The sequence below is a fragment of the Ascaphus truei genome, chromosome 14 (assembly GCF_040206685.1).
Source record: "Ascaphus truei isolate aAscTru1 chromosome 14, aAscTru1.hap1, whole genome shotgun sequence".
NCBI lineage: Eukaryota > Metazoa > Chordata > Amphibia > Anura > Ascaphidae > Ascaphus > Ascaphus truei.
The window spans coordinates 5,937,019-5,949,736 of record NC_134496.1 but is presented as its reverse complement, the minus strand read 5'-3'; positions in this window follow the sequence as shown (position 1 = coordinate 5,949,736).

The following is a 12,718-nucleotide window of genomic DNA, read 5'->3' as shown; positions in this document are numbered from 1 at the left end:
TCAGGATATCCCTGCTTCAGCACTGGTGGTTCAATCCGTGCCCTAATCAACTGAGAACTGGAGCTGGCAACCCCGGATATAGTTTAACAAAATGTATTATTGTCACAGTTTGGCTAACCCACATAATATTACACTGATATTGGATATACACCACACGTGCAGAAAACACTGTACATGTGTACTTTGTGCACATCATTCTGTATGAATTTAAATGGTATAAAGCAGCTACAGTATAAAGCTACTGAGCAATATCTGTACTGTACATGTCCCAGCACAGAATATGATGCGGCCAGGTGTGGCTGCTCCAGTAATACGCTTCAGGTATGATGTGCAATGTGAGGTGGAGCTGACGGGAGCGTGAGTCATTTATTACAGCCGCGCATACTGTGCAAAAACGGCAGTATCTTATTCTTTATGCATTTATAATACAACTAGATAGATTTTTCTGGGAGACTTTATAGTTGCCATTTTTATTTGTACTTTATTCATTTATGTTTTACTTTATTTTCTAACGCGGTACTCGCCAGGAAACTCAGTACTAGGGCGCGTAGTCACACGGTGTGACGGGTTCATTTCTGTGTTTCATTTTAATAGAAATATTTCACTGGAGTCGCAATGAAACAGGTACGCTCCAGTTAAATAATGGCAGTAAACACAGATCTTTTTGTAAACACCAAATTACCGTATTTCCTTGATTGTAAGACACCTTCAATTGTAAGACGCACCATCGATTTGGCCCTTACAATCCAGGAAAATTACTTTTTCACTCTCCATATTTCAGGAGAGGTCCCATGTCAGCGGAGGATGAAGCGTGCGGCGGCGGCAGGAGAGGTCCCACGTCTGCAGACGGTTGAAGATGGACAGCGGGTGGGTGTGCGGCAGCAGGACAGGTGCCAAGTCTGCAGGTGAATGAAGATAAGAAGACAGCGGGCGTGCGGTGGGTGTGGCGACAGGAGATCATAATAGCAGGGGAGCTGAGCAGGAGCAGAGCGGCATAGGGGAACGGCTTGGGAGGTGCACACTGTAACCGGAAGTCAGACACCGGTCAACTTCCAGTGTTACAGTGTGCACCTCCCAAGCCGTTCCCCTATGCCGCTCTGCTCCTGCTATTATGATCTATTAGCCGCCTCTGCCACCGCACGCCCGCTGTCTTCTTATCTTCATTCGCCTGCAGACTTGGGACCTGTCCTGCCGCCGCCACCGCACTCCCGCCCGCTGTCCATCTTCAACCATCTGCAGACGTGGGACCTCTCCTGCCGCCGCCGCACACTTCGTCCTCCGCTGACATGGGACCTCTCCTGAAACATCTTAAGTGAAAAGAGGGGGTTAGTACTGTAGACACTTTTTTAAATACATCGATTCTAAGATGCACCCCGATTTCAGACGTGAAAATCGGGAAAAAAAGTGCGTCTTAGAATTGAGGAAATAGGGTAATTCGCTTGCAGCATGTTGCAGTCTCACGCTCAATGCAATATTGTAACATGGCCAAGCCAGTTTACAGCAGCTAGACCTGTCCTAAATCGGCCAGGTAATGGTTAAATCTCTGTGGTACTTAGGCGCGCCTATATAGAGTAGTGAAAAGTGATGTGTTAAACAATATTACATCACAAAGAAAGTATAAAGAAGGTATACATTGTGCACTAATAAATATTAATGTGGAATAAAGTGCATGTGCAAATAATAAAGTGAAAAAAAATCGCAGTTCAACCCTATGGAGAAAGGTCCAAATTTCTTCTGTAGATGGATGTGTTGGGAGGTTTGGGGAGTGCAGGTATCACCATATGAAAATGAAGCGAATAAACACTGCATAGCACAATGCTTCAATTGGCTCTCAAATAGTAGGAATTCAATAGGATGGGGACTCACGTTCTCTTAATGTAAAACCAGCATATCCACTTATGGGCAGTTATCATCTATAATGCAAATATAATCTCAGTACACAGGCCCAGGATATGAGCAGCCTGGCAAACATGATTAGTAAATCGGTTCCCGGGGGAGGTGGCAAGAGTAAGAGAGACAAACAGGTCGGAAAGGAGACAGCATTGTGCAGAGTTTATGGGAAACTTTTTACTCTGAAAGCCAATTTCAAGAAATGACAAGAAACTCAGGAAAATAAAATAGTTATCGTTTATATTTTTCGTTCTTTGAATGTTTCGAGTAAAAGTCTTTTCATTTCCACTCAGGTTTCACACCCGGAGTGATGATCTAATTGGAGTTGAACTGGTGTCACCCACCGTTGGCCTCCGGAGGTGAGGTGGGGAGATGAGGCGTTTTACCAGGGAGCCAGAATCCAGGGACAACAGGATCGGGGTGAGAGATGGAAAGACGTCCTCCCAGGTCTCTGGGACGCGGCACTTGGCGGTCCCCGAAGAGGAGGAGGGTGAAGATGTCACGATGGAGGTGTGTGACACCCCGTACATGCCTATCCGAAGGAACTCGCGCTTCTACAGCTCCATGAGAGTGCGGAACAAGCATCGAAGGGACAGACAGAGCAGCAGAGAGGCCAACGAGACCCCGCCTCAAACTGCTGGTGAGTGAAACTCAGGGCGCAGAATGCAGCAGGTTATCACAGCACTGCGTGTCAGACCTGCCGTGAAGAGGTTAAACACGCCCCCAGTTACAACCAATAAACCATCACATGCATGTTCCCAAGTGGCCCTACGTTGGGCTTATGCTTATTACCCACACAGTCATTTACAAAATATGTTTTTATTTTAAATACATTGACCTATTTAGCAGGTACTATGCCCGTGTTTTGGTCCTGTGCCTATTCAATGCCATCTGTTTACTTATTCCTCCCAGTGTGTGAAGGCACATTCCAGGCCCCTGCCCCCAGGGGCTAGCATGTGCCAGTTTCAGGTCAGGAGATTCACGAGGATTGGTAATATATTTGCTACTTATAAAAACAAAACAAAGTAAATGTTGTCATTTTTTTCCCCATCAAGGAACAGCAAATAAAAATACAATTTGTGAGCACATTCGCATATCTCAGACAGGTCTGCCCCCTGCCTTTCCCCATTATCTCTTAGAATACAGCACTTCCACTGCAGCCAGGGATTCTGGGTAATGACATGCAAATGAGCACACAGTGTGTAACCTTTTGCTTCTTACCCATTCTAACATGGGACCCCTATAAGCTTTTGTCTGCTGTATTACACAGCTTTTCAGCACAGCCGGGGTTAATTCAGTACATAGCCAGTAAAACCTACTCACAGACAGCTGCCTGACTTTCTTTAATCAAAGGAAAATATTCAACTCTATTAAATGTGTGTGTATAAGTATATACAAAATAATGCTCTGTTGGAAAAATATTATTTGTCAACAGCAAACAGCATACTGTATGTTCAAGCAGCAATCAACTTTCCCCCTCCCCCCTCAAAATCAAGCATTGAGTTTTAATTCCCACTGAGCTGGATCAGGAAAATATAGAAGTCAAACCCCCCATTGCCATGACATTTTATTTTTGTTCTGTGGCGACTACTGTACTTGCAAGGAGAAACAAAGATGGCGGCATGGTCACCCAATCAGAAGCTGCCATGTCATCTCATGAGGATGTCACCACCTTCTATTGGCTACATTGTTCCTCCCACATATGAATTCTCGTAATCAAAATTAAATCTCAGGAACTGGAGCGTTCCCCGAAGCACCGTGGTCCCCCTTTTTTTTTAACATAAAGTATATATATATATATCAGTAATATTTCCATTTGATATATATATATATTTATATTGTGATGCCCACACCACGTTTTAGTCCCAGATAAAGGCAGGAAACGTTGTACTTCTGTTATATGGGGTTTATTTACAGGGAATAAATAAAGTTCTAACAGGCCCACCATCCCATTAAATCAAAACAATACATAAAAATAATACCTATTCCCTTTAGGGATAGCTAACACCACCATAGCTTTCGCCCTCACTAACTGCATGGCCAGCTAAGCTGGTTCCCAAGCTAAAAAGATTCGCTGGCGTACGCCAGAGTGTAACAGTCTCTGCATACAATAAGGGTTTTGCTTATCTTAGTCCTTTTTGGAGCAGACTTCCCTGCTTCAGCACGGTCTCTCCTCCTTTCTTCCTAGGGGAACTCTGCCCCACGTTGAGCCCAGAGAAACTCCTCTGTAGGTCCTCTATACCAGCTGCCGCAGCTGGGGAGCACTTCTATCTCCCCCTTCTCTGGGGAAAACACTCTCTGTCTGGCAGCTTCCTGTGTTAACTTCATTAGTTAGCAGCTGCTGCTGGCTTCTCTTTGAGGAATTAACACTCTGTGGACTGGAAAGCACACTTACTTCACTGTTCCAGCCCCTAGAGGACAGTGATGGTATCACAATATATACCGGTATATGTGAATAAAAAAATGAGCAGTCCGAATTACTACTTGAAGAGGCAATCCAAGCAGGCGTTTTTGTTTGCAATTTCTATTTTGAACATAGGATTGAGCAGGGGGTCTCCGGAGCTGAACCTCATTCATTTCAGCTCCGGGGACCCCCTGCTTCCAGAGATACTTACCTCCACAGGGGGTGCCTATAGCTGCTCCGCTTAATCTAATGGCCGCTGTTCCAAGCTTCCGCTCCCTGTGGGCCAACAGGAAGTCGTGACGTAATAGAGTTCGGCTTCCTATTGGCCGGCGTGACGCGGGAGCTTTAAGCTTTGCAGAGATACCGGCTCCCCATTTGGAAGTCTGTATCTCGGGAAGCAGGGGTGTACACTACACTGAAGTATACCTATGGCATACAAACGTGGGAGGGTCGTTATCCCCCAACCTAAGGCTGCGCTTATAGTGCCGGCGACAGCAATGTTGCATCAAAACAAATGCATTGCCGCCATTGCGTGCGCTTATAGTAAGCACGACACGAAGGCGCAACGGCTTGGTCGCGATCGCTGGAAGTCACCTCAATTTGATTTTTCCAGCGACCGTAGCCTGACGTCACCGTCGCGTCGGCGGGACTATAAGCGCGGCCTTAGTCATACAAATCACTCTTTGGAAATGACCGAAAGTTTCTTAGAAAAGTGGATATTTTGTATCTTGTGTAAGAGATACGAGCCATTATTATATACCGTATTCTTAGCAGCTTCTAAATACTAATACAAATGTACAAATACAGACTGTAGGTTTATGCATCAATACAGAGAAGAATGTGTTTATACCAGGGGTGGCCAACTCAAGTCCTCAATGGCCACCAACAGGTCTGGTTTTCAGGATATCCCGGCTTCAGCACAGGTGACTCAGTCGAAGCACTTGGCCACTCCTGCCATTTATTAGGAGATATTTGAGACACACAAACACACCCCTTTCACCTATCTCCACTCCATGCTGTTTCCCCCTCTCCTGACACCTCCTGATTGGCTGCTGTTGTGTAATGCAGCCAATCAGGATGGAGGAAGCGTCCCTGCCCCCTAGCAGCAGCCCTGCTCTCTCCCTGCTCGGGAAAATCCCACGGCACCCCAGACTGGTCAGGTCACTATGTCCAGAGTTAATAGCAGTATATACATACACGCCCAGAGAGGTAATACCTGTATACACATACATGCCCAGAGAGGTAATACCTGTATACACATACATGCCCAGAGAATTAATACCGGTGTACACATACATGCCCAGAGAGTTAATACCGGTATACACATACACGCCCAGAGAGGTAATACTGGTATACACATACACGCTCAGAGAGGTAATACCGGTATACACAGACACGCCCAGAGAGGTAATACCGGTATACACATACACGCCCAGAGAGGTAATACCGGTATACACATACACACCCAGAGAGGTAATCCCGGTATACACATACACACCCAGAGAGGTAATACCGGTATACACATACACGCCCAGAGAGGTAATACCGGTATACACATACACGCCCAGAGAGGTAATACCGGTATACACATACACACCCAGAGAGGTAATACCTGTATACACAGACACGCCCAGAGAGGTAATACCGGTATACACATACACGCCCAGAGAGGTAATACCGGTATACACATACACACCCAGAGAGGTAATACCGGTATACACATACACGCCCAGAGAGGTAATACCGGTATACACATACACGCCCAGAGAGGTAATACCGGTACACACATACACGCCCAGAGAGGTAATACCGGTATACACAGACACGCCCAGAGAGGTAATATCGGTATACACATACACGCCCAGAGAGGTAATACTGGTATACACATACACACCCAGAGAGGTAATACCGGTATACACATACACGCCCAGAGAGGTAATACCGGTATACACATACATGCCCAGAGAGGTAATACCGGTATACACATACACGCACAGCGTGTTAATATCGGTATACACATACACGCCCATAGAGGTAATACCGGTATACACATACATGCCCAGCGTGTTAATATCGGTATACACATACACGCCCAGAGAGGTAATACCGGTATACACATACACGCCCAGAGAGGTAATACCGCTATACACATACATGCCCAGAGAGGTAATACCGGTATACACATACACGCCCAGAGAGTTAATACCGGTATACACATACACGCCCAGAGTGTTAATATCGGTATACACATACACGCCCAGAGAGGTAATACCGGTATACACATACACGCCCAGAGAGGTAATACCAGTATACACATACATGTCCCGAGAGGTAATACCGGTATACACATACACGCCCAGTGAGGTAATACCGGTATACACATAGACGCCCAGAGAGGTAATACCGGTATACACATACACGCCCAGAGAGGTAATACTATACACATACACTCCCAGAGAGGTAATACCGGTATACACATACACGCCCAGAGAGGTAATACCAGTATACACATACACGTCCAGAGAGGTAATACCGGTATACAGATACACGTCCAGAAAGGTAATACTGGTATACACATACACGTCCAGAGAGGTAATACCGGTATACACATACATGCCCAGAGTGTTAATATCGGTATACACATACACGCTCAGAGAGGTAATACCGTAATACCGGTATAACACATACACGCCCAGAGAGATAATACCGGTATACACATACACGGCCAGAGAGGTAATACCGGTATACACATACATGCCCAGAGAGGTAATATCGGTATACACATACACGCCCAGAGAGGTAATACCGGTATACGCATACATGCCCAGAGAGTTAATATTGGTATACACATACACGTCCAGAGAGGTAATACCGGTATACACATACACGCCCTGAGAGGTAATACCGGTATACACATACACGCCCAGAGAGGTAATACCGGTACACACATACATGTCCAGAGAGGTAATACTGGTATACACATACATGTCCAGAGAGGTAATGCCGGTATACACATACATTTACTTGTGTAAATAGGTGAACAAAAAGGCGCGAACAGCTATATATGAAGTGAATAAATAATAATAATGGTGTAAATGATAAAATAAATATAAGTGATGACCAAAAAACCCACAGCTCAAACCTCACTGGTGGGACCTGTTTCACGGGTTCCAGAGTTTAGAAGTATCTCAGAACATCCAGGGGGAGCATATAGTGGGTTGAGAAAACAAAACAAGATACACAAATATAAGTGCAGACGTAATGCAATCAGTGAATAAATGTGGCAGTGTCTTGGCTCATATAGCTGTACTACTCACAGGACTAAAGTGTATATATAAGCAGTTGGCAAATAGGGTTGCCACCCTTGATGGTATAAAGGCACCGGACCCCTTATCGATACTCCGTCAGCATAAACCGCATGTATAAAGAGAGAGAAAACTACATAGTGCGATCAATAATATAAACTTTATAAAAAATGAATGGGTAAAAAATGCGCACTTACAATGTGCTAATATAATAAAAGCATTGGTCACAAATTGTGAGTAGGAGTTGTCCCGAGCAGCTCACCGCCTCCCTGGGTCATCAGGCTGAATGCCACGGCACTGTATCCACGATCGGAGCCTCCCTCTGTGCGCCCGTCTGATCCTCTGACGTCACGGCTGCAGGTTAGGTTCAGCTACGGGTCGCCTCCAAGACCAAAATAGGTCTCTGGTTTCCTCTACGCGTTTCGCCCAGCACCAGAAACTGTTCACATACATGCCAAGAGTGTTAATATCGGTATACACATACACACCCAGAGAGGTAATACCGGTGTACACATACATGCCCAGAGAGGTAATACCGGTATACACATACACTCCCAGAGAGGTAATACCGGTATACACATACATGCCCAGAGAGTTAATATTGGTATACACATACACACCCAGAGAGGTAATACTGATGTACACATACACGTCCAGAGAGGTAATACCGGTATACACATACATACCCAGAGAGGTAATACCGGTGTACACATACTGTACACGTCCAGAGAGGTAATACCGGTACACACATAAACGTCCAGAGAGGTAATACCGGTACACACATACACGTCCAGAGAGGTAATACCGGTATACACATACATGCCCAGAGTGTTAATATCGGTATACACATACACGCCCAGAGAGGTAATACCGGTATACACATACACGCCCAGAGAGGTAATACCGGTATACACATACATGCCCAGAGAGGTAATACCGGTATACACATACATGCCCAGAGAGGTAATACCGGTATACACATACACGCCCAGAGTGTTAATATCGGTATACACATACACGCCCAGAGAGGTAATATCGGTATACACATACACGCCCAGAGAGGTAATATCGGTATACACATACACGCCCAGAGAGGTAATATCGGTATACACATACATGCCCAGAGAGGTAATACCGGTATACACATACACGCCCAGAGAGGTAATACTGGTATACACATACACGCCCAGAGAGGTAATACCGGTATACACATACATGCCCAGAGTGTTAATATCGGTATACACATACACGCCCAGAGAGGTAATATTGGTATACACATACACGCCCAGAGAGGTAATACCGGTATACACATACTGTACATGCCCAGAGAGTTAATACCGGTGTACACATACATGTCCAGAGAGGTAATACCGGTATACACATACACGCCCAGAGAGGTAATACCGGTATACACATACACGCCCAGAGAGGTAATACCGGTATACACGTACACGCCCAGAGAGGTAATACCGGTATACACGTACACGCCCAGAGAGGTGATACCGGTATACACATACATGTCCAGAGAGGTAATACACGTTTACACATACAGGCCAAGAGAGATAATACCTTTATACACATACACGCCCAGAGAGGTAATACCTTTATACACATATACTCCCAGAGAGGTAATACCGGTATACACATACATGCCCAGAGAGGTAATACCGGTGTAACCCCCTTTCCCGTGTCTAAGGGAACTATGTGTGCTGAGTGCCTTTCTGGCGTACAGGAGGCCTGATCCTCCACCACTTGGAGCCTGGGGTGATCACGTTTACTCTGGTTACAGCGCCTCCACCTGGGAGGGATCCTAGCGCATCTGAATAATCCCTCACAGGACCCAATACAGTCAGATAATAAATATACACACACAGTATAACGAACTTATCTTTACTGACACACAAACTTAATACACAATAACAATACAGGCCCCACCATACAATGCCCACACACAATATATATATATTACCCCGGTGGAATCCTCAAAGTACTGAGTGTGCCCTGGGCACCTAACCGCCCGGTGTCCAGAGTCAAGCCCACCCGAAGTGTGTGGAGTAGCGCTACCCACTGTGTATGTGGCTGATGGTGCACGTTGGGTACCTTCCTAGTCTTTAGGCCAGACCAGGCCGACTTGGATGGTGGATCCGCAATGTGTCCCACGACGCGGTCTACTGGATCCTCTCCCTCCTTCCCGACGGCGTCCGCCTCTTGAGGGAGCTCCAGCTGGAGGGTGTCCCTTAATGTCTGATAAGGCGCCTGTGGTCTGTGGCGTCCGTTACCGGAGCACTAACACTGACACTAATGTGAAGAGTCCCTATCTGGGGGTCTTCCCTACAGCACAACAAGCTATATGGTGGTCGGGCCCTATCTGGGACCTATGGGGGTATCTGGCCTAGTCCCGAGGAGTTTTCTCAAACAGTAGGGGAGCCAGATAGGTGCCATGAAATAAAGAAAAATAACATAGTGCAATTTGACAATAAAATGTGATAAAAATGTAGGTGATCTGTAAGTATTCTACTCACAAGTGGAGCAGAATAGTAAGCAGAATCCCACACAGTGTTATGTTCTTCCAGGGGTAGTACACAGGAGCCTTCAGGAGCTCAAACAGAAGAAGAGAACCAATAGTGCAGACAATAAACAAATTTATCAGCACATAAGTAAAATGGAGGCTTACATAGTATCAGCATATATTGGGCGTTTGGATAGACAGGGCAACACAGTCTGTAGTTCGTCGCGACCTCACTGCAGCTGCTCCCTGCGTCCGCGGCTTCGATCGATGTCACTTCCCCTTTCCCGGGTTGGACGTCCACGCTGACACGCACACTGCATCCGGGTTCCCTCTCCTCTCTCACTCCTCCCTGGACACTTACCCCTCTCCGTCCTGCACCCGACTGACATGGTCTCTCCGTTCGCGCCAATAATGTATCTCTCTCCAGCTGTGCACTCGTGGGCCCTATTGGCTCTGCTCCTCCATATTATGAGCAGCCCCTGGGGCCGCATGTGCGGAGCCCCGTCCAAGATGGCTGCCGCTGGTTCTATACCAATGCGCATGCTTGCCTTATTCCTCTACGCATGCGCAACCCTATAATTAATCAGTGACTCAGTTGAAGACTGAACCACTGATTGAACCGCCTGTGCTGAAGCCAGGATATCCGGAAAACCTGACCTGTTGGCTGAACTGGAGTTGGCCACTCCTGGCCTAGATATTAGGATTAATTTTGAAGACAGCAGAGGAACATCTGATCACAAGAACAGGCGTCATGATGAGAGCCTCTCTGTCCATATGAGGCCATTGAAAATGATCGAAGAATTATGCATTTCTGTTGTAAACGGTGGCCAGAACGTAATTCCCTTCCCCAATATATCTAACCATGCTAATAGCTAAAACTTTGCTTCTTTCAATCTGCTGAATGAGAGAGTGTTGTCAATCAGATGATTATTCTTTACCTTTATCTCACACTAAAAATTAATATTTACCAATGCAAGTTAGCTAGTTAAAAAGTACACATCATTATGTTTGAATTTAAATGGTATCAAATCAGCTATTCAACATGACCCAGTGCGCCATTCATTTCAAACAACAAAATACAAATGACACATAGCGACTTTCTGCGCCCGACGCACATTGTGTGAAGGTTTGTACTACCTTTTTAGCACTGACATTTTGACGCACACATTTTTTTAGAAATACAATGTTAGTACCTAGTAAGGTTGGAGACAAGTAGATTTCACCAGCAACAAAGGAAAGGGTTCTTTACAGTAAGGGCAGTTAAAATGTGGAATTCATTACCCATGGAGACTGTGATGGCAGATACAATAGATTTGTTCAAAAAAAAGGTTGGATATCTTTTTAGAAAGGAAAGGTATACAGGGATATACCAAATAAGTATACATGGGAAGGGGATTAATTCGATTGCTAATTCTTGGAGTCAGGAAGGAATTTATGTTCCCTTATGAGATATCATTGGATGAAATGACACTGGGGTTTTTTGTTTGCCTTCCTCTGGATCAATGAGTAAGTATCGATATAGGATAAAGTATCTGTTGTCTAAATTTAGCATAGGTTGTACTTGATGGACGTATGTCTTTTTCAACCTCATCTACTATGTAACTATGTAACCATGTACCTAGGCTTCACTGTGATATCAGACAAAAGGGGAAAACCAGAGCCAATCAAACTCCTCCTAAGTCTCAGATCACCATGTTTACATATAAAAAAAAGTTTACCTAAACATATACAAATTGATCATTGGTGTAACAAAAATGTCCCAAATGTAACCAATTAAACATGCCAGTGTCATTAGTTCACTTTGGTCCTAGGAGAGATTGATCCGCTTAAGAAACTAACAAACCACGCGCGAGTTTAAATCTTGGCTCAGTTTGTACACATTAAACAGCACGAGTCCCAGGGGAACGGAATTAATATCAGACTCGGGAAACTTGTTTCACTGCAGAAAATGTGATCTTCTTTTAATAACCATACCGTTTCTATAAAGTAATAATTAACCGTGTGACTCATCCAAAATATTATATTAATGAGATATCAATAAGAACTCTAAAATAGACTTGACCAGGTACACTCAGCACCCTACCCCACACCCAGCCATTAACGCTAACCCAAATAACTCCACTGTTACAGCTGCTCGATTACTGGGGCGGGTAAAGTATGTCAGATCCATATTGAACCATTTCCATCTTCACAGCTCTACCTCTGCATAATCCCACTTACCTCTTCTTCCCAATCGCCAGCGCCTTCAAGTACAAGCAGCTATCGGAAACACACCAACCTTCTGACCCCCCTGTACCTTATGTTTTTACTTACCTTTGCTTATAGATTGTAAGCTCCTTGGGGCAGGGCCCTCCTCACCTACTGGAATAATGTGTTTGTTTGTTACTTATTGTTTTTTGGTCCTCCAACCCTAGGGTCGCCAAAAATACTCGACACAATGGAGAAAGGCGTGGCACGCTTGACACACACACACACACGCTCGAGAGACACAAACTTCTCTGTTCCATGCTGTTTCATCCTCTCCTTGGCCCCACCCTCAGGCTCCTGATACTTCCTCCTGATTGGCTGCATTACCCGGCAGCAGCAAATCAGGGTGGAGGAAGCTGCCCC